The 15,699-nt window shown below is 45.8% G+C and overlaps 1 pseudogene; it reads right to left on the reverse strand.

The window, feature by feature from the left end:
- Positions 1-2,998: 2,998 nt before the first annotated feature.
- LOC135510078 (endonuclease domain-containing 1 protein-like) lies at positions 2,999-5,267 on the reverse strand (annotated as a pseudogene).
- Between the last annotated feature and the right edge of the window lie 10,432 nt (positions 5,268-15,699).

Below are 15,699 nucleotides of genomic sequence, written 5' to 3' on the forward strand. Positions count from 1 at the left end.
GTTTAAACAGACAGCTCAACATGTCAATACTTCTCACAAAAACAAGTAGTGATGAAGTTAATCTCTCTTCTACTTTGAGCCAGGAGAGATTGACATGCATATGATTAATGTTATCTCTCAGTTTACATTTAAGGGCCAGCCCAAGTGCCTTGTTCTGGGCCAATTGTAATTCTCCTAAATCCCTCTTTGTGGCACCTGACCACACGAATGGACAGGTGTGACAAAAGTAGGGCCTGCAGGACCTGCCTTGTTGATAGTGTTGCTAAGGCAGAGTTGCTATTTATTATGGACAGACCTCTCCCCCTGTTAGCTACTGTTGCATCTGTTGCGCTGTTGCGCCTTCTTCACCACGCTGTCTGTGTACGCCGAGGAACTTAAAACTTTCCACATTCTCCACTACTGTCCCGTCGATGTGGATAGGGGGTGCTCTCTAGGCTGTTTCCTGAAGTCCACGATCATCACCTTTGTTTTGTCGTATTTGAGTGTGAGGTTATTTTCCTGACACCACACTCCGAAGTCCCTCACCTCCTCCATGTAGTCTATCTCGTTGTTATTGGTGATCAAGCCTACAACTGTAGTGTCATCTGCAAACTTGATGATTTTATTGGAGGCATGCATGGCCACGCAGTCATGGGTGAACAGGGAGTACAGGGGAGGGCTGAGAACGCACCCTTGTGGGGCCTCAGTGTTGAGGATCTCCGGGGTGGAGATGTTGATTCCTACCCTCACCACCTGGGGGGCCGGCCCGTCAGGAAGTCCTGTGGCAGTGTCTGGTTGCTCCTCATTACTCAACACAGGAATCATTACAAAACTTATTGTATGGTCTGTGCATATTTGTAAACAACAGCTGGTGCACGAAATCTGAGGAAGTCTGTAGATTTTGCTCGCCTGAAGTAGAGTATATTGTGATAAATTGCAGGACACACTACTTGCCTAGAGAGTTTTCAGCTATACTTTTTGTGGCTGTTTATTTACCACCACAGACAGATGCTGGCACTAAGACTATACTTTTTGTGGCTGTTTATTTACAACGAACATAAGGAGATACAAAACTAAAGAATAATAAAAACTGAATGACTAAAAAGTGTATACATCTCATTATTTTAATACTTTTTTGAATAGTGGATGAGGGGCGTTGATGTCAACCGCTTGTATTCAATGGACAGAGATGCTATGCTATGCTACTAGCCTCATATCATGAATATGCATAGCTATCTCGAGACAACTCCGATATAAAGTGTTTTTTCTCCGAGACCTCATTGACCTCCATACAAAAACTCCTCGCTTGGTGAGCAAAAGAAGCAAAACAACACCACCTGCTGGAGAATACATTTTTGGCCCAGTTTATTTTATTTAACAAGGCAAGTCAGTTATGAACAAATTATTTTTTACAATGACGGCTAACCAGGGAACTGAAACTGCCTCGTTCAGGAGCAGAATGACAGATTTTTACCTTGTCAGCTCAGGGATTCAATCCAGCAACCTTTTGGTAACTGGCCCAATACTCTAACCACTAGGCTAGAGTATTGGCTACCTGTTACCCCAAGGGGTAACAACAGTTGTGTCATTTCGCCTCTTCTGACTATCAGGCTGCCACTGAGGGTGGGGAATATTCCAGGAGATAACAGCAGCTTGTTGGAATAGATCAGCCATTATCCATTCAGCTGCAAGGGTGAGGAGAAGAACCCTCAATAGGCCTAAAGTAATTATCTTAGAACTCTCCCTACCTTGTGCCCGTGTGCCGATGATGACTACAGATTTTTGAATTCCAACGGTCATCTCGAGATGCCTCCAACTCTGCCGGTTTGATCCACCGGTTCTCATTCAAGCCAAAAACCTGTCTCAATTGTGTCTCCAAGTACCCTAAAATCAGAACAACATTGGGATAAAGACGAACTACAGATAAAATGTGAAGAAATAAATGTGGGAATTGCAGTGGAGGTAATTATTCGAAAGCAGAGGCATCCTTTTCTCACCATCATATTGTTGTCTTTGTGATGATCCAACGGCCACTGAATTCCTGCACAACATGGTGTCTCTAGGCTACATCTGAAATGGTCCTATTTTCTCAGTATTATTTTGTCTGGCAGTATTTCATGGTCAATGACAAAACAGGGCCTGTGTCTGTGTGTAGGCCTCGCTACCATGTTTACAATTAAAGGGAGAAAACTCTTTTTAAATGGTAAAACATAGGATTGTTGGCAGTGCCGTAGCCGCGGGAAGTAGGGGTGCTGAAGGTGCTACAGCATCCCCTGAAGAATCTGAATACAAATAAAATTTTAATAAAATATATATATAATAAAAATAAAAGTATTGCGCTGAGCCTTTTAATAGTCCTGATATAGCTGTTTTCCAGTCCCCCCCCCCCGAACATACTTCCCACGGCTATGGGCAGTGCTTGACTTGGGCAGGAGCTCACCCTTCTACTACTTGAGCTCCTGTTCCTGTTATGGAATATGAACTCAAAACTATTGTGGAGCTCCTGCACCTAAATATAAACTGTGCCAGCACCCAAAATGAGTACCAGCACCTATTTCAGTCCAAGTCAAGCACTGAGGGAGATCATCTGAGAACAATATCCAATTTAGTAAGAAAAACAGATCTACTCGACTATTAAAATGGCAAGGCTGATAGGTTATTAATAGAATGTAGACTGATAGTCACTGACAGCCAGGTGTCAATCAAAAATGTAGGCTACAGGTGTGCGCTTGGTGCAAAATGAGGGGGAGGGTGTTAGAGAAGGAAACGTAATATATAATAATATAGAGAATCTGTAATGCTTTAAAGGTTTCCCATTTTCCAATGACATGCCAAGCGCACTCTTTATGAAATTGCGCACATGCATGTTGCTCCCGCTAAAGCAAGCCCAGATAGGAACACAATCATCAGCGTTTGCTGATACGGGGAACCAGTTCAGTGACAAACTGAGTTGCAATTTTGCGGTTGTCGATATATTCTTGGGCTATTTTTAATAAATGAACTTAATTTAAGTTGAGGGTTAGGCGTCAGGTTTAGGGTTAGGCGCATGGTTATCAGTGTGGTTAAGGTTAGGGTGAGGCCTCCACTGGAGAGGGCATCAGTGCAGGGTGGGTGTCATGGAAAAAGTGGGGTCACTGGATGATAGCTTATTCTATAACCTGTCTGCCTCAGACTCCTAGGAAATGAAAGGGAGAAGGACAGATCAGCCCGGAAATTAAGACTCATTGTATTGTGAACTCTTTGACAGAGAGAGAATTCTTGTAAGGTCTTAATTGGATAATCACTTAATTAAATGGCTGTTGTAAACATATTCACAAATATCTGTTAAATATAGCCTACTTGTATTGTCCTGTGCAGCAGTAGGGAGTATTGCACGAGTAGGACACTATTTCCCTCTTGTGGATGACTGCAGTTGCAGACTCTTCATACAGTGTGAGGCAATGACTAAACCTTTAAAGGCCAATTGCAGTCCCTGTGTTTTGTATTATATTGTACAGCACCTGATGAAACTAACACTTTAAAAGTGTTAAAAAAAATTGTTCAGTGCTATTTCCTGACAGTTGCTTGTTGAAAATACAATCTACACAGGACTTTCTAATCAGCAGGTTTTGCATGGGTGTTGTTTCAGCCTTCCTGGTGACATGATCAATATATGTAATAGGTATAATAGACCAATAACAAAGAGTGTGTTCCAAATCGCTCAGCCAATAACAGCCACTTTTCTGTTTTCCCCTCCCCACTCAGACCAATCCCAGACAGTCCTAGCTAAATTGTTGCTTGAGAAATAGGTTTTTGCAATAAAAAAGCTATTTTTGTTTCTTTTTTACTATTTTAATGGAACACTATTCCAGATATTGATATAATAAATGGCTGCATTGGGCCTTTTAAAGATGACTGTCTCCAAGCCTGGTGAATATCACATGTGAATACAGTAATTCTCCACAGTAATTCTTATGATCTGAAAGTTTTTGTCCATATCTATCCTTCCTCTGAGTCTTCTGATTATTATTCATCTTCCACCAAACCTTCTTTAAAATGTGCAGACTGAACCAACGTACCAGGGGCACCACGTTGGCCATTGTGTAGGTGAAGGCCATGTCCAGGGAGTCGGACTGGTGCTCATCAGGGTTGAGGAGGCCTCTCTCGTACCGGGCCACGTCAGCATAGTCTTCCAGCACGGCTGTCCTCGAAGTTCATGTGCATGTGGGAGGACTGGGGGAACTGCTCCATGTTGCTTTCTGCCGTTCTCTGACACCAACTACAGAGGGAGAGAGAGGAAGGGATGGAGAGAGAGTGGAAGGGAAGGAGGGCGAGAGGAAGGGATGGAGAGAAAGTGGAAGGGAAGGAGGGCGAGAGGAAGGGATGGAGAGAAAGTGGAAGGGAAGGAGGGCGAGAGGAAGGGATGGAGAGAGAGTGGAAGGGAAGGAGGGCGAGAGGAAGGGATGGAGAGAAAGTGGAAGGGAAGGAGGGCGAGAGAGGAAGGGATGACAGAGAGTGAAAGGGAATGAGGGTGAGAGGAAGGGATGAAGAGAGAGTGGAAGGGAAGGAGGGCAAGAGAGGAAGGGATGGAGGGAGAGAGGGGGTAGAGACAGATACAGATAGATAGAGGGAGGTGGAGAGGTGGCGAGAGATCGAAAATGAGGGGAGAATCAATTCATTTTGCATATGCACAACACCTGTTTCCTACGTGAACGGCTATCACAACAATATCCCATTGTAACAGCCATTCTCACAACCTATACAGTTGCTTATCTCCAGTGTTTCATTTTGCGTAGAGCAGCAATATTATCCTCACAGCTCAGCAAGCCATTCCAACTAGTGTATGGGTGTTAGTCATCTGCATCCATGAGAGAACATGTTTGAAATGACATAGGGTTTCTAACTCGCTATCTAGAGCATGCAACCATCTTGGCCTATGTTCATTCAAAATCCAACACACACACATACTTGCCACATACCTGTGGCTCGAACAACCAGGGAAGGTCCACCCTCTTCCCGCTGTCAAACTTCTTGAAGATATAGGCCGAGTAGATGGGGATGAGTTTGTGGGGGTCGCAGAGGGTGATGAAGTGCGGCTTGTCCTCGTAGCGCTGGCAGATCTTCTTCAGGGAGTTACTAAGGAGGTAGCCCTGCGATGGGGTTCCCATGTACAGGGAGTCCTTACAGCGCTCCATGTGGTTAAAGCCCTCCACCACCCCTGCCGGGGACTCCCGCATACAGCCCAGCAGGATCAGCACCACAGCCAGGGACAGAGAAGAGTAGATGGATAGGTGTCTCATGATGACCATCCTTCTCTCTCTCTCATTGTCCTTGCACCGATCTTCTTTAGTGGTCTTGTCTGCCTCTTTCAGTTAACACTGTCTCAGCATGTGTTCCCTCTCTCCTTATGACCTTAACACAGTATTCTGTGCTTGAGTCGTTTGTCTCTCCCTCCCACCTTTCTAAATTGCCCAGATAGAGCATCATCATCAGATAGACGTATTTTACTGGCTGACACTACCGTCTCCTCTCTTTCATGCTCTGCAGCCTCTGTTAGGCCCTGAAAGGCTGTGTTTTTGTTTTTAATCTTATGCTTTCTGCTCAGTAGAGAGGAACTCAGAGACAGCTGTCAATCGTTGTCCCTGATTGAGAATCATACTTAGGTAGCCTGGTTTCACTTTTGAGTTGTGGGTGTTTATTTTCTGTCTTTGTGTATGAAAAACAACATTCCATCCAGGATCATCAGTTAAATCAGCAGCAATGACTTTGAGTTTTAATTTCTACTCATTGTTATTTGTACCAATAACTGTTGTTTTACATATTTTCTGTTTCCAAACCACATGAGGGGAGAGGAAGGTTTTTAATTTCCCCCTGAGGGGTTGTAAACCACATTCTCATATCTTCTGTGTGTATGTACAGGAACAGGACTAGACTACAACCTCTATTTCCTGTTGTATGTTTTAGCTGGTGAGCTGTTCACAAGTTGACACCCCCACCCCCCACACACACCAGCTGAATGTAGCTCTGAATAAGCAGGCAGGTCCCCCGTGATACAAGTTAGTATTCAACTTCCATCCATGTCTAATGACTTGGAAACCGGCCACTAGGGGCATCAGTAGATTTTACTTTATGTTTTGGATCATTGTCTTGTTGGAAGACAAATCTCCGTCCCAGTCTCAGGTCTTTTGCAGACTCCATCAGGTTTTCTTCCAGAATGGTCCTGTATTTGGCTCCATCCATCTTCCCATCAATTTTAACCATCTTCCCTGTCCCTGCTGAAGAAAAGCAGGCCCAAACCATGATGCTGCCACCACCATGTTTGACAGTGGGTATGGTGTGTTCAGGGTGATGAGCTGTGTTGCTTTTACGCCAAACATAACGTTTTGCATTGTTGCCAAAAAGTTCAATTTTGATTTCATCTGACCAGAGCACCTTCTTCCACATGTTTGGTGTGTCTCCCAGGTGGCTTGTGGCAAACTTTAAACAACACTTTTTATGGATATCTTTAAGAAATGGCTTTCTTCTTGACACTCTTCCATAAAGGCCAGATTTGTGCAATATACGACTGATTGTTGTCCTATGGACAGAGTCTCCCACCTCAGCTGTAGATCTCTGCAGTTCATCCAGAGTGATCATGGGCCTCTTGGCTGCATCTCTGATCAGTCTTCTCCTTGTATGAGCTGAAAGTTTAGAGGGACGGCCAGGTCTTGGTAGATTTGCAGTGGTCTGATATTCCTTCCATTTCAATATTATCGCTTGCACAGTGTTCCTTGGGATGTTTAAAGCTTGGGAAATCTTTTTGTATCCAAATCCGGCTTTAAACTTCTTCACAACAGTATCTCGGACCTGCCTGGTGTGTTCCTTGTTCTTCATGATGCTCTCTGCGCTTTTAACGGACCTCTGAGACTATCACAGTGCAGGTGCATTTATACGGAGACTTGATTACACACAGGTGGATTGTATTTATCATCATTAGTCATTTAGGTCAACATTGGATCATTCAGAGATCCTCACTGAACTTCTGGAGAGAGTTTGCTGCACTGAAAGTAAAGGGGCTGAATAATTTTGCATGCCCAATTTTTCAGTTTTTGATTTGTTAAAAAAGTTTGAAATATCCAATAAATGTCGTTCCACTTCATGATTGTGTCCCACTTGTTGTTGATTCTTCACAAAAAAATACAGTTTTATATCTTTATGTTTGAAGCCTGAAATGTGGCAAAAGGTTGCAAAGTTCAAGGGGGCCGAATACTTTCGCAAGGAACTGTAATAAGCTTCTAGTGTTAACGTGCAGAAAACCCAGGCTTTTACGAGAGCAGAAATTAATGAAGCAGATATCAGAGCACAAGTCAGAATTGGGGCTAGCAACTGTAGATGGGACAGGGTGTACATGCACATTTCTAGATATTATCAACAGGAATACAATCAGGGCACGGCATAGGACAGGGAGAGATCTGCAGTGTTGATTTATGACATCTGAATGAACATCAGATGGCAACAAGATCATATTGTACAGCAATTTCATCAGGTAACATGAATACAAATCTGGCAAGAAGTGGTTAGAATAGGATGGGAGGCTAAAAGTCTGTGTAACCAATAGAGAGTCAGTCCCGAGCGTGGGAACAAACACTGTCCCTAAACAAACACCAAAAAAAGTTCAGAATCAACAAAGCATGCAGGAGTCATGAGGCAAAAAATGAGGCACAGGATGAACCGGGCTGTGGGGGAGCACTGGAGATCTGGTGCGTATCCTTGGCACCACTCTTCCAGGCTGAATGCCCACTCTAGCCTGGCACCTCCAGAGCGCAGGCACAGGTCGAACCAGGCTGTGGGGGAGCACTGGAGCTCTGGTGCTTAGACCTTGCACCGCTCGTCTTGGCTGCATGCCCACTATAACCCAGCACGTGCGGAGCGCAGACATAGGACGAACCAGGCTGTGGGGGAGCACTGGAGATCTGGTGCTTAGACCTTGCACCGCTCCTCTTGGCTGCATGCCCACTATAACCCAGCACGTGCGGAACGCAGACATAGGACGAACCAGGCTGTCACAGCGCACCGGAGACACAGTGCGCAGAGCCTGCGCAGGACTCACCGGGCTGTGGAGGCGCATTGGAGGTCTGGAGCGTAGAGCTGGCACAAGACGTGCAGGGTTGGGGAGGCGCAAAGGAGGCCTGGTGCGTGGGGCCAGACGGCTAGCATGCACCTCAGGACGAGTATGGAGAGCTGACTCAGGTGACATCAAATTGAGGACACGCTCCTTAGGGCGAATGTCATGCCTCATGCACCAACACAACAGCTCTCTCCTAACTCTCTCCTCCAATCTCCCCATCAACTCCTTAACTGTCTCTGCTTCACTCCCTTCACTACCCTCCAAGTTCACCTTCCTCTCCCCGACTGGCTCTGGTTCCAACCTGTCCCGTGTGCCCGCCCAAAAGGTTTTTGGGGGGCTGCCTCTCCTGGCCACCCTGCTTGGTCCTTTGGTGGTGGGTAGTTCTGTCACGGGCGTCTTCCTGGAAATGACCGGACCAAGGTGCCGCGTGGTGAGCGTATTTCTTTATTTATATAAATGTCGCCAACAAAACAAGAAACAAAGAAATGACCGTGACGCTTACGAGGGCAATAGTGCCACTAACAAAGATAACTACCCACAAAATACTAAGGAAAAAAAGGCTGCCTAAGTATGATTCCCAATCAGAGACAACATACAGCTGTCCCTGATTGAGAACCAAACCCAAAACCCAAAACATAGAAACAGAAAACATAGAAATAAAGAAACTAGAATGCCCACCCTAGTCACACCGTGGCCTACCCAAAATAGAGAATAAAAGCCTCTCTTTGGCCAGGGCGTAACAGAAGGGGGCTTCAAAGGAGTCTTCAAAGACTCCTGCCACTTGTTGGGGCCCAAAGACCTTGACACCTTTCACTTCACACCTCAGTGCTAATTGAAGTTGTATCTGGTCTGTCCTTAGCAAGCCTGGCAGCCTTAACTCAGCATTCAGTCCCCATAAAGTCAAATATATCATTGTAATGTACTTTTACATTTTTCATTTTTTTCTTGGCTATAATAACATCACACCAAACACAACTCACTCAGTTCCAGGTTGATCATCTATCATCTGTTAACATTTAAACGTCCGGTAAAGGATATAATGGCCCTCCACGTCCTCCTCACTATGCTTCAGACCCGAAGGTAGACCCACCCAGCCGTTCAGACACAACGGCCGGGCTCCGCCTGGCCAGAGAGAAGGGGGGTAATGGTGGCACTCCAGGCCTGGCTTAATGTTAGGGACCACTGTAGCAAGTGTTGACGTTAGCACTTGCCTGTTCCAGGTGCCCAGGTTCCCTGAGCTGTTGAGTGAATAACTGGAGCGAGCAAGCAATAGTTCATGGATGGCAGATAGCCTGGCGGTTAAGAGCATCGGGCCAGTAACCGAAGGGTTGCTGGTTTGAATCCACATGCCGACTAGATGAAAAATCTGTCGATGTGCAATTGAGCAAAGCACTTAATCCTAATTACTCTGGATAACAGCGTCTGCTAAATGACTAAAATGTAAACGTCTTGAAGAACAATCTGGCCTAGATGGCTGTAATGTTGATGTTATGGCACCGGATCATGTTCATCGATTCTGGTGATAATGTAGGTGGTGCAGCGGCAGTAGTTGTTGAGGGGCTTGTGGATGACGTGCTCCTGTTCCTCTCAGGTGCCGGCGCTGAATTCTCAGACCTGAAAGACAGTGCCACATCATACCTGTGCATGTTTATTGGTTGTTAGGGTTTAGGAAGTCATTTTACCACTGGTGTTGCTATTTTACTTACTTGGTATAAAAAGTTGACTGGATGTTGTATTTTTTTTTTGTTTAAAACATTTTTTTAATTAGTAACTAGTTAGTAATTGTAATTTTATTGAGTTAGCACCACATACTTTCAAATTCAAATACTATAGAAAAAAACATACATAAAGAAATATAAATAAATAAACAGTCTGTCAGTGAAAGCCAATCAGTATGGAATAATACATTGGACTGATGGGCCTTGGTCAAAAGTAGTGCACTAAATAGGGAACCGGGTGCCATTTGGGATTTAAACATTGACTTGAAATGTCACCACGTAACCTGTGGCTTGTACATCCGGGGCACATCCCCCTCTTCTCCCAGTGAGAGCTCCTGAAGGTATAGGCTGAGTAAATGGAGAGGTGGTCGGCCGTGTCGTACAGTGTGACGTAGTGCGGCTTGTTGTAGTGTTGGCAGATCTTCTGGAGCGAGTGGTCCTCTAGGCCCACGGAGGGCGTCTCCATGTACAGCAACTCCTTCTCCACCGTCCCCTGAAAACCATCCGTCATTGCCATGGTGACCAGTAGTAAGGCCTGTGCCCAGAGTACGGCCATGATGACTTCAGCTACAAGGTCACGATGTAGAAATGGAGTTAAGCTGTCCCAATGGAAGGAAAGGAGAAGTCTGTGTGTGAGTCTGAGGAGCTTCAATGAGGTGATATGTCCTTTGCATTCCTGTGCATGTGTCTCTCTCTCTGTTACTATCTGTCTGTCTGTCTTTCCGTCCCTCTTAGTACCTATATGTGTCCCTGAGCTCTTTGTGTCGGCAGCACTGAAGGAGAGGTACACCTGTGTCTCAGCGTTAGCTCTCCCTAATCTGGGCAAAGTATGCAAAGCCATGCACCTTAAAGCCCAGCTGACTCGCCCATCATTGGCTATAAGGAGGAATAAAAAGGTAATTGCTAGCCTGGTCCCAGATGTATTTGTGCTGTAGAGACAATGGCTATGGACTTTGTGTTGACATCAACTATAGAAGTTGGCAATACAGCACACGATCTGGGACCAGGGTAGGCTATTACCAAATCCTGATGGGTTTTTCCATTGGTGGTTAGAGGAAGTGAATTAATTCAGCTGGACTGAAACCTCTAAAGACTGAATACAGACTGATTGACAGGTGACTGTTTGGTCACTTTAGAACGAGCGGTTCCTGTCACTTTTCAAGAGCTTATTCCCCAGAGTACTAGAGTTTGGACCATAGTGGATGGAAAACCAAACTTACCTCAGCTCGCTCTGAGGGGCCAGTTCCTGCCACTCAACGTGTCAAAAGTTTTTTTTATAGATGTGTTGGTGTTTCATACGTCATATCATATGTGATAGGTTTCAGTCTCTTCCTGGAAGGCTGTGGTGGCTATACTCATAGATGGTCTTGTATATGGTTATGCTGGATGACCATGTAAGGTTGTGTTGGTGTCATGTGTACTCAGGCATGACTTGATGGGGAATCAAAGAGAGCCCTTCCAGCACACCCTTTAAAGGGGAAACAAGTGTCAGGTACAGTGGGGCAAAAAAGTATTTAGTCAGCCACCAATTGTGCAAGTTCTCCCGCTCTTAAAAAGATGAGAGAGGCCTGTAATTTTCATCATAGGCACACTTCAACTATGACAGACACAATGAGAAAAAAAATCCAGAAAATCACATTGTAGGATTTTTAATGAATTTATTTGCAAATTATGGTGGAAAATAAGTATTTGGTCACCTACAAACAAGCAAGATTTCTGGCTCTCACAGACCTGTAACTTCTTCTTTAAGAGGCTCCTCTGTCCTCCACTTGTTACCTGTATTAATGGCACCTGTTTGAACTTGTTATCAGTATAAAAGACACCTGTCCACAACCTCAAACAGTCACACTCAAAACTCCACTATGGCCAAGACCAAAGAGCTGTCAAAGGACACCAGAAACAAAATTGTAGACCTGCACCAGGCTGGGAAGACTGAATCTGCAATAGGTAAGCAGCTTGTTTTGAAGAAATCAACTGTGGGAGCAATTATTAGGAAATGGAAGACATACAAGACCACTGATAATCTCCCTCGATCTGGGGCTCCACGCAAGATCTCACCCCGTGGGGTCAAAATGATCACAAGAACGGTGAGCAAAAATCCCAGAATCACACGGGGGACCTAGTGAATGACCTGCAGAGAGCTGGGACCAAAGTAACAAAACCTACCATCAGTAACACACTACGCCGCCAGGGACTCAAATCCTGCAGTGCCAGACGTGTCCCCCTGCTTAAGCCAGTACATGTCCAGGCCCGTCGGAAGTTTGCTAGAGAGCATTTGGATGACCCAGAAGAAGATTTGGAGAATGTCATATGGTCAGATGAAACCAAAATATAACTTCTTGGTAAAAACTCAACTCGTCGTGTTTGGAGGACAAAGAATGCTGAGTTGCATTCAAAGAACACCATACCTACTGTGAAGCATGGGGGTGGAAACATCCTGCTTTGGGGATGTTTTTCTGCATAGGGACTAGGAAGACTGATCCGTGTAAAGGAAAGAATGAATTGGGCCATGTATCTTGAGATTTTGAGTGAAAACCTCCTTCCATCAGCAAGGGCATTGAAGATGAAACGTGGCTGGGGCTTTCAGCATGACAATGATCCCAAACACACCGCCCGGGCAACGAAGGAGTGGCTTCGTAAGAAGCATTTCAAGGTCCTGGAGTGGCCTAGCCAGTCTCCAGATCTCAACCCCATAGAAAATCTTTGGAGGGAGTTGAAAGTCCGTGTTGCCCAGCAACAGCCCAAAAACACCACTGCTCTAGAGGAGATCTGCATGGAGGAATGGGCCAAAATACCAGCAACAGTGTGTGAAGACCTTGTGAAGACTTACAGAAAACGTTTGACCTCTGTCATTGCCAACAAAGGGTATATAACAAAGTATTGAGATAAACTTTTGTTATTGACCAAATACTTATTTTCCACCATAATTTGCAAATGAATTCATAAAAAAATCCTACAATGTGATTTTCCAGATTTGTTTTCCTCATTTTGTCTGTCATAGTTGAAGTGTACCTATGATGAAAATGACAGGCCTCTCTTATCTTTTTAAGTGGGAGAACTTGCACAATTGGTGGCTGACTAAATACTTTTTTGCCCCACTGTACCTCAACGACATGAGTGATTCAGTTGATCCATTTCCTTGTCAAGGCCATAACAGTTTATGTTTCTGTACGTGTGTATTGGGCATAGCAACAAATAATTGGTGAATGAAAATTGTACCCCCTGGGTAACAATACCTCTCTGAATGGTGTTACTGGTGGTGGTGAGGCCGGTGATAACATAGACCGCTCCATGGCAGTAGTTGTTGCGGCGTGGTGGGGAGCCAGTTGTGTTGGAGGAACTCCTTGGCCTGGGGCACCACATTGGCCAGGCTGTAGGTGGAGGCCTTGTCCCCGGGCCTGGTGCTGGTCGGGGTCCAGCTGGCCATGCCTGGCTCTGCTCCATGGCTAGGAGTCTGGATGTAGACCTGGGGAATGGCTGCATGTTACCTGTCCTAGAGCCACTGGACAGCTGGAGTAGATAGAGAGGGATAGAGCAGTGTGTGATTACACAGACAGAACATAGATGCTACACGGTACAGGAGCCACTGGACAGATGGAGTAGATAGAGAGGGATAGAGCAGTGTGTGATTACACAGACAGAACATAGATGCTACACGGTACAGGAGCCACTGGACAGATGGAGTAGATAGAGAGGGATAGAGCAGTGTGTGATTACACAGACAGAACATATATGCTACACGGTACAGGAGCCACTGGACAGATGGAGTAGATAGAGAGGGATAGAGCAGTGTGTGATTACTCAGACAGAACATATATGCTACACGGTACAGGAGCCACTGGACAGATGGAGTAGATAGAGAGGGATAGAGCAGTGTGTGATTACACAGACAGAACATAGATGCTACACGGTACAGGAGCCACTGGACAGATGGAGTAGATAGAGAGGGATAGAACAGTGTGTGATTACACAGACAGAACATAGATGCTACACGGTACAGGAGCCACTGGACAGATGGAGTAGATAGAGAGGGATAGAGCAGTGTGTGATTACACAGACAGAACATAGATGCTACACGGTACAGGAGCCACTGGACAGATGGAGTAGATAGAGAGGGATAGAGCAGTGTGTGATTACACAGACAGAACATAGATGCTACACGGTACAGGTGCCACTGGATAGCTGGAGAGGAGAGAGAGAGAGAGTGAGAGAGTGAGGAGTAGCATGCAACAGATGAATGCGTATAAAAATGAGTTATTATACAAATTGCAAACAGGAATATCAATAGTACGATGTAACAATGTGTACCATTTACCTGCACTTTGTTCACAGTGAGACCTGTTCATTGTGAGGGAAGTGTCATTTGGTGCTGTGCTTATCAAGACATCTAGCCACCATGCCAGAGTAGCAGAGGAAGGGTTTCAACTGTGCTCACCGCCACAATAAAGCCCTCTTCTCACCACTGTAGCAGACGGTCTATTCTTTGAATAGCTTCTAACCGCAAAGCCATAAGACTGCTCCACAATTCATCAAATGGCTACATGGGCTATTTGCATTGACCCCCCCTTCTTCTTTTTTTACACTGTTGCTACTGGCTGTTTATTATCTATGCATAGTCACTTAACCCCTACCTACATGTACATATTACCTCAAGAAAGCTAAGGTAACTGAGCTAAACGACTACCGCCCCGTAGCACTCAGTTCCGTCATCATGAAGTGCTTTGAGAGACTAGTCAAGGACCATATCCCCTCCACCCTACCTGACTCCCTAGACCCACTCCAATTTGCTTACCGCTCAAATAGGTCCACAGACGATGCAATCTCAACCACACTGCACACTGCCCTAACCCATCTGGACAAGAGGAATACCTATGTGAGAATGCTGTTCATCGACTACAGCTCGGCATTCAACACCATAGTACCCTCCAAGCTCGTCATCAAGCTCGAGACCCTGGGTCTCGACCCCGCCCTGTGCAACTGGGTACTGGACTTCCTGACGGGCCGCCCCCAGGTGGTGAGGGTAGGTAACAACATCTCCTCCCCGCTGATCCTCAACACTGGGGCCCCACAAGGGTGCGTTCTGAGCCCTCTCCTGTACTCCCTGTTCACCCACGACTGCGTGGCCACGCACGCCTCCAACTCAATCATCAAGTTTGCGGACGACACAACAGTGGTAGGCTTGATTACCAACAACGACGAGGCGGCCTACAGGGAGGAGGTGAGGGCCCTCGGAGTGTGGTGTCAGGAAAATAACCTCACACTCAACGTCAACAAAACTAAGGAGATGATTGTGGACTTCAGGAAACAGCAGAGGGAACACCCCCCTATCCACATCGATGGAACAGTAGTGGAGAGAGTAGCAAGTTTTAAGTTCCTCGGCATACACATCACAGACAAACTGAATTGGTCCACTCACAGACAGCATCGTGAAGAAGGCGCAGCAGTGCCTCTTCAACCTCAGGAGGCTGAAGAAATTCGGGTTGTCACCAAAAGCACTCACAAACTTCTACAGAGGCACAATCGAGAGCATCCTGGCGGGCTGTATCACCGCCTGGTACGGCAACTTCTCCGCCCTCAACCGTAAGGCTCTCCAGAGGGTAGTGAGGTCTGCACAACGCATCATCGGGGGCAAACTACCTGCCCTCCAGGACACCTACACCACCCGATGTTACAGGAAGGCCATAAAGATCATCAAGGACATCTACCACCCGAGCCACTGCCTGTTCACCCCGCTATCATCCAGAAGGCGAGGTCAGTACAGGTGCATCAAAGCTGGGACCGAGAGACTGAAAAACAGCTTCTATCTCAAGGCCATCAGACTGTTAAACAGCCACCACTAACATTGAGTGGCTGCTGCCTACACACTGACACTGACTCAACTCCAGCCACTTTAATAATGGGAACTGATGGGAAATG

This window comes from Oncorhynchus masou, chromosome 23 (genome assembly GCF_036934945.1).
Source record: "Oncorhynchus masou masou isolate Uvic2021 chromosome 23, UVic_Omas_1.1, whole genome shotgun sequence".
NCBI lineage: Eukaryota > Metazoa > Chordata > Actinopteri > Salmoniformes > Salmonidae > Oncorhynchus > Oncorhynchus masou.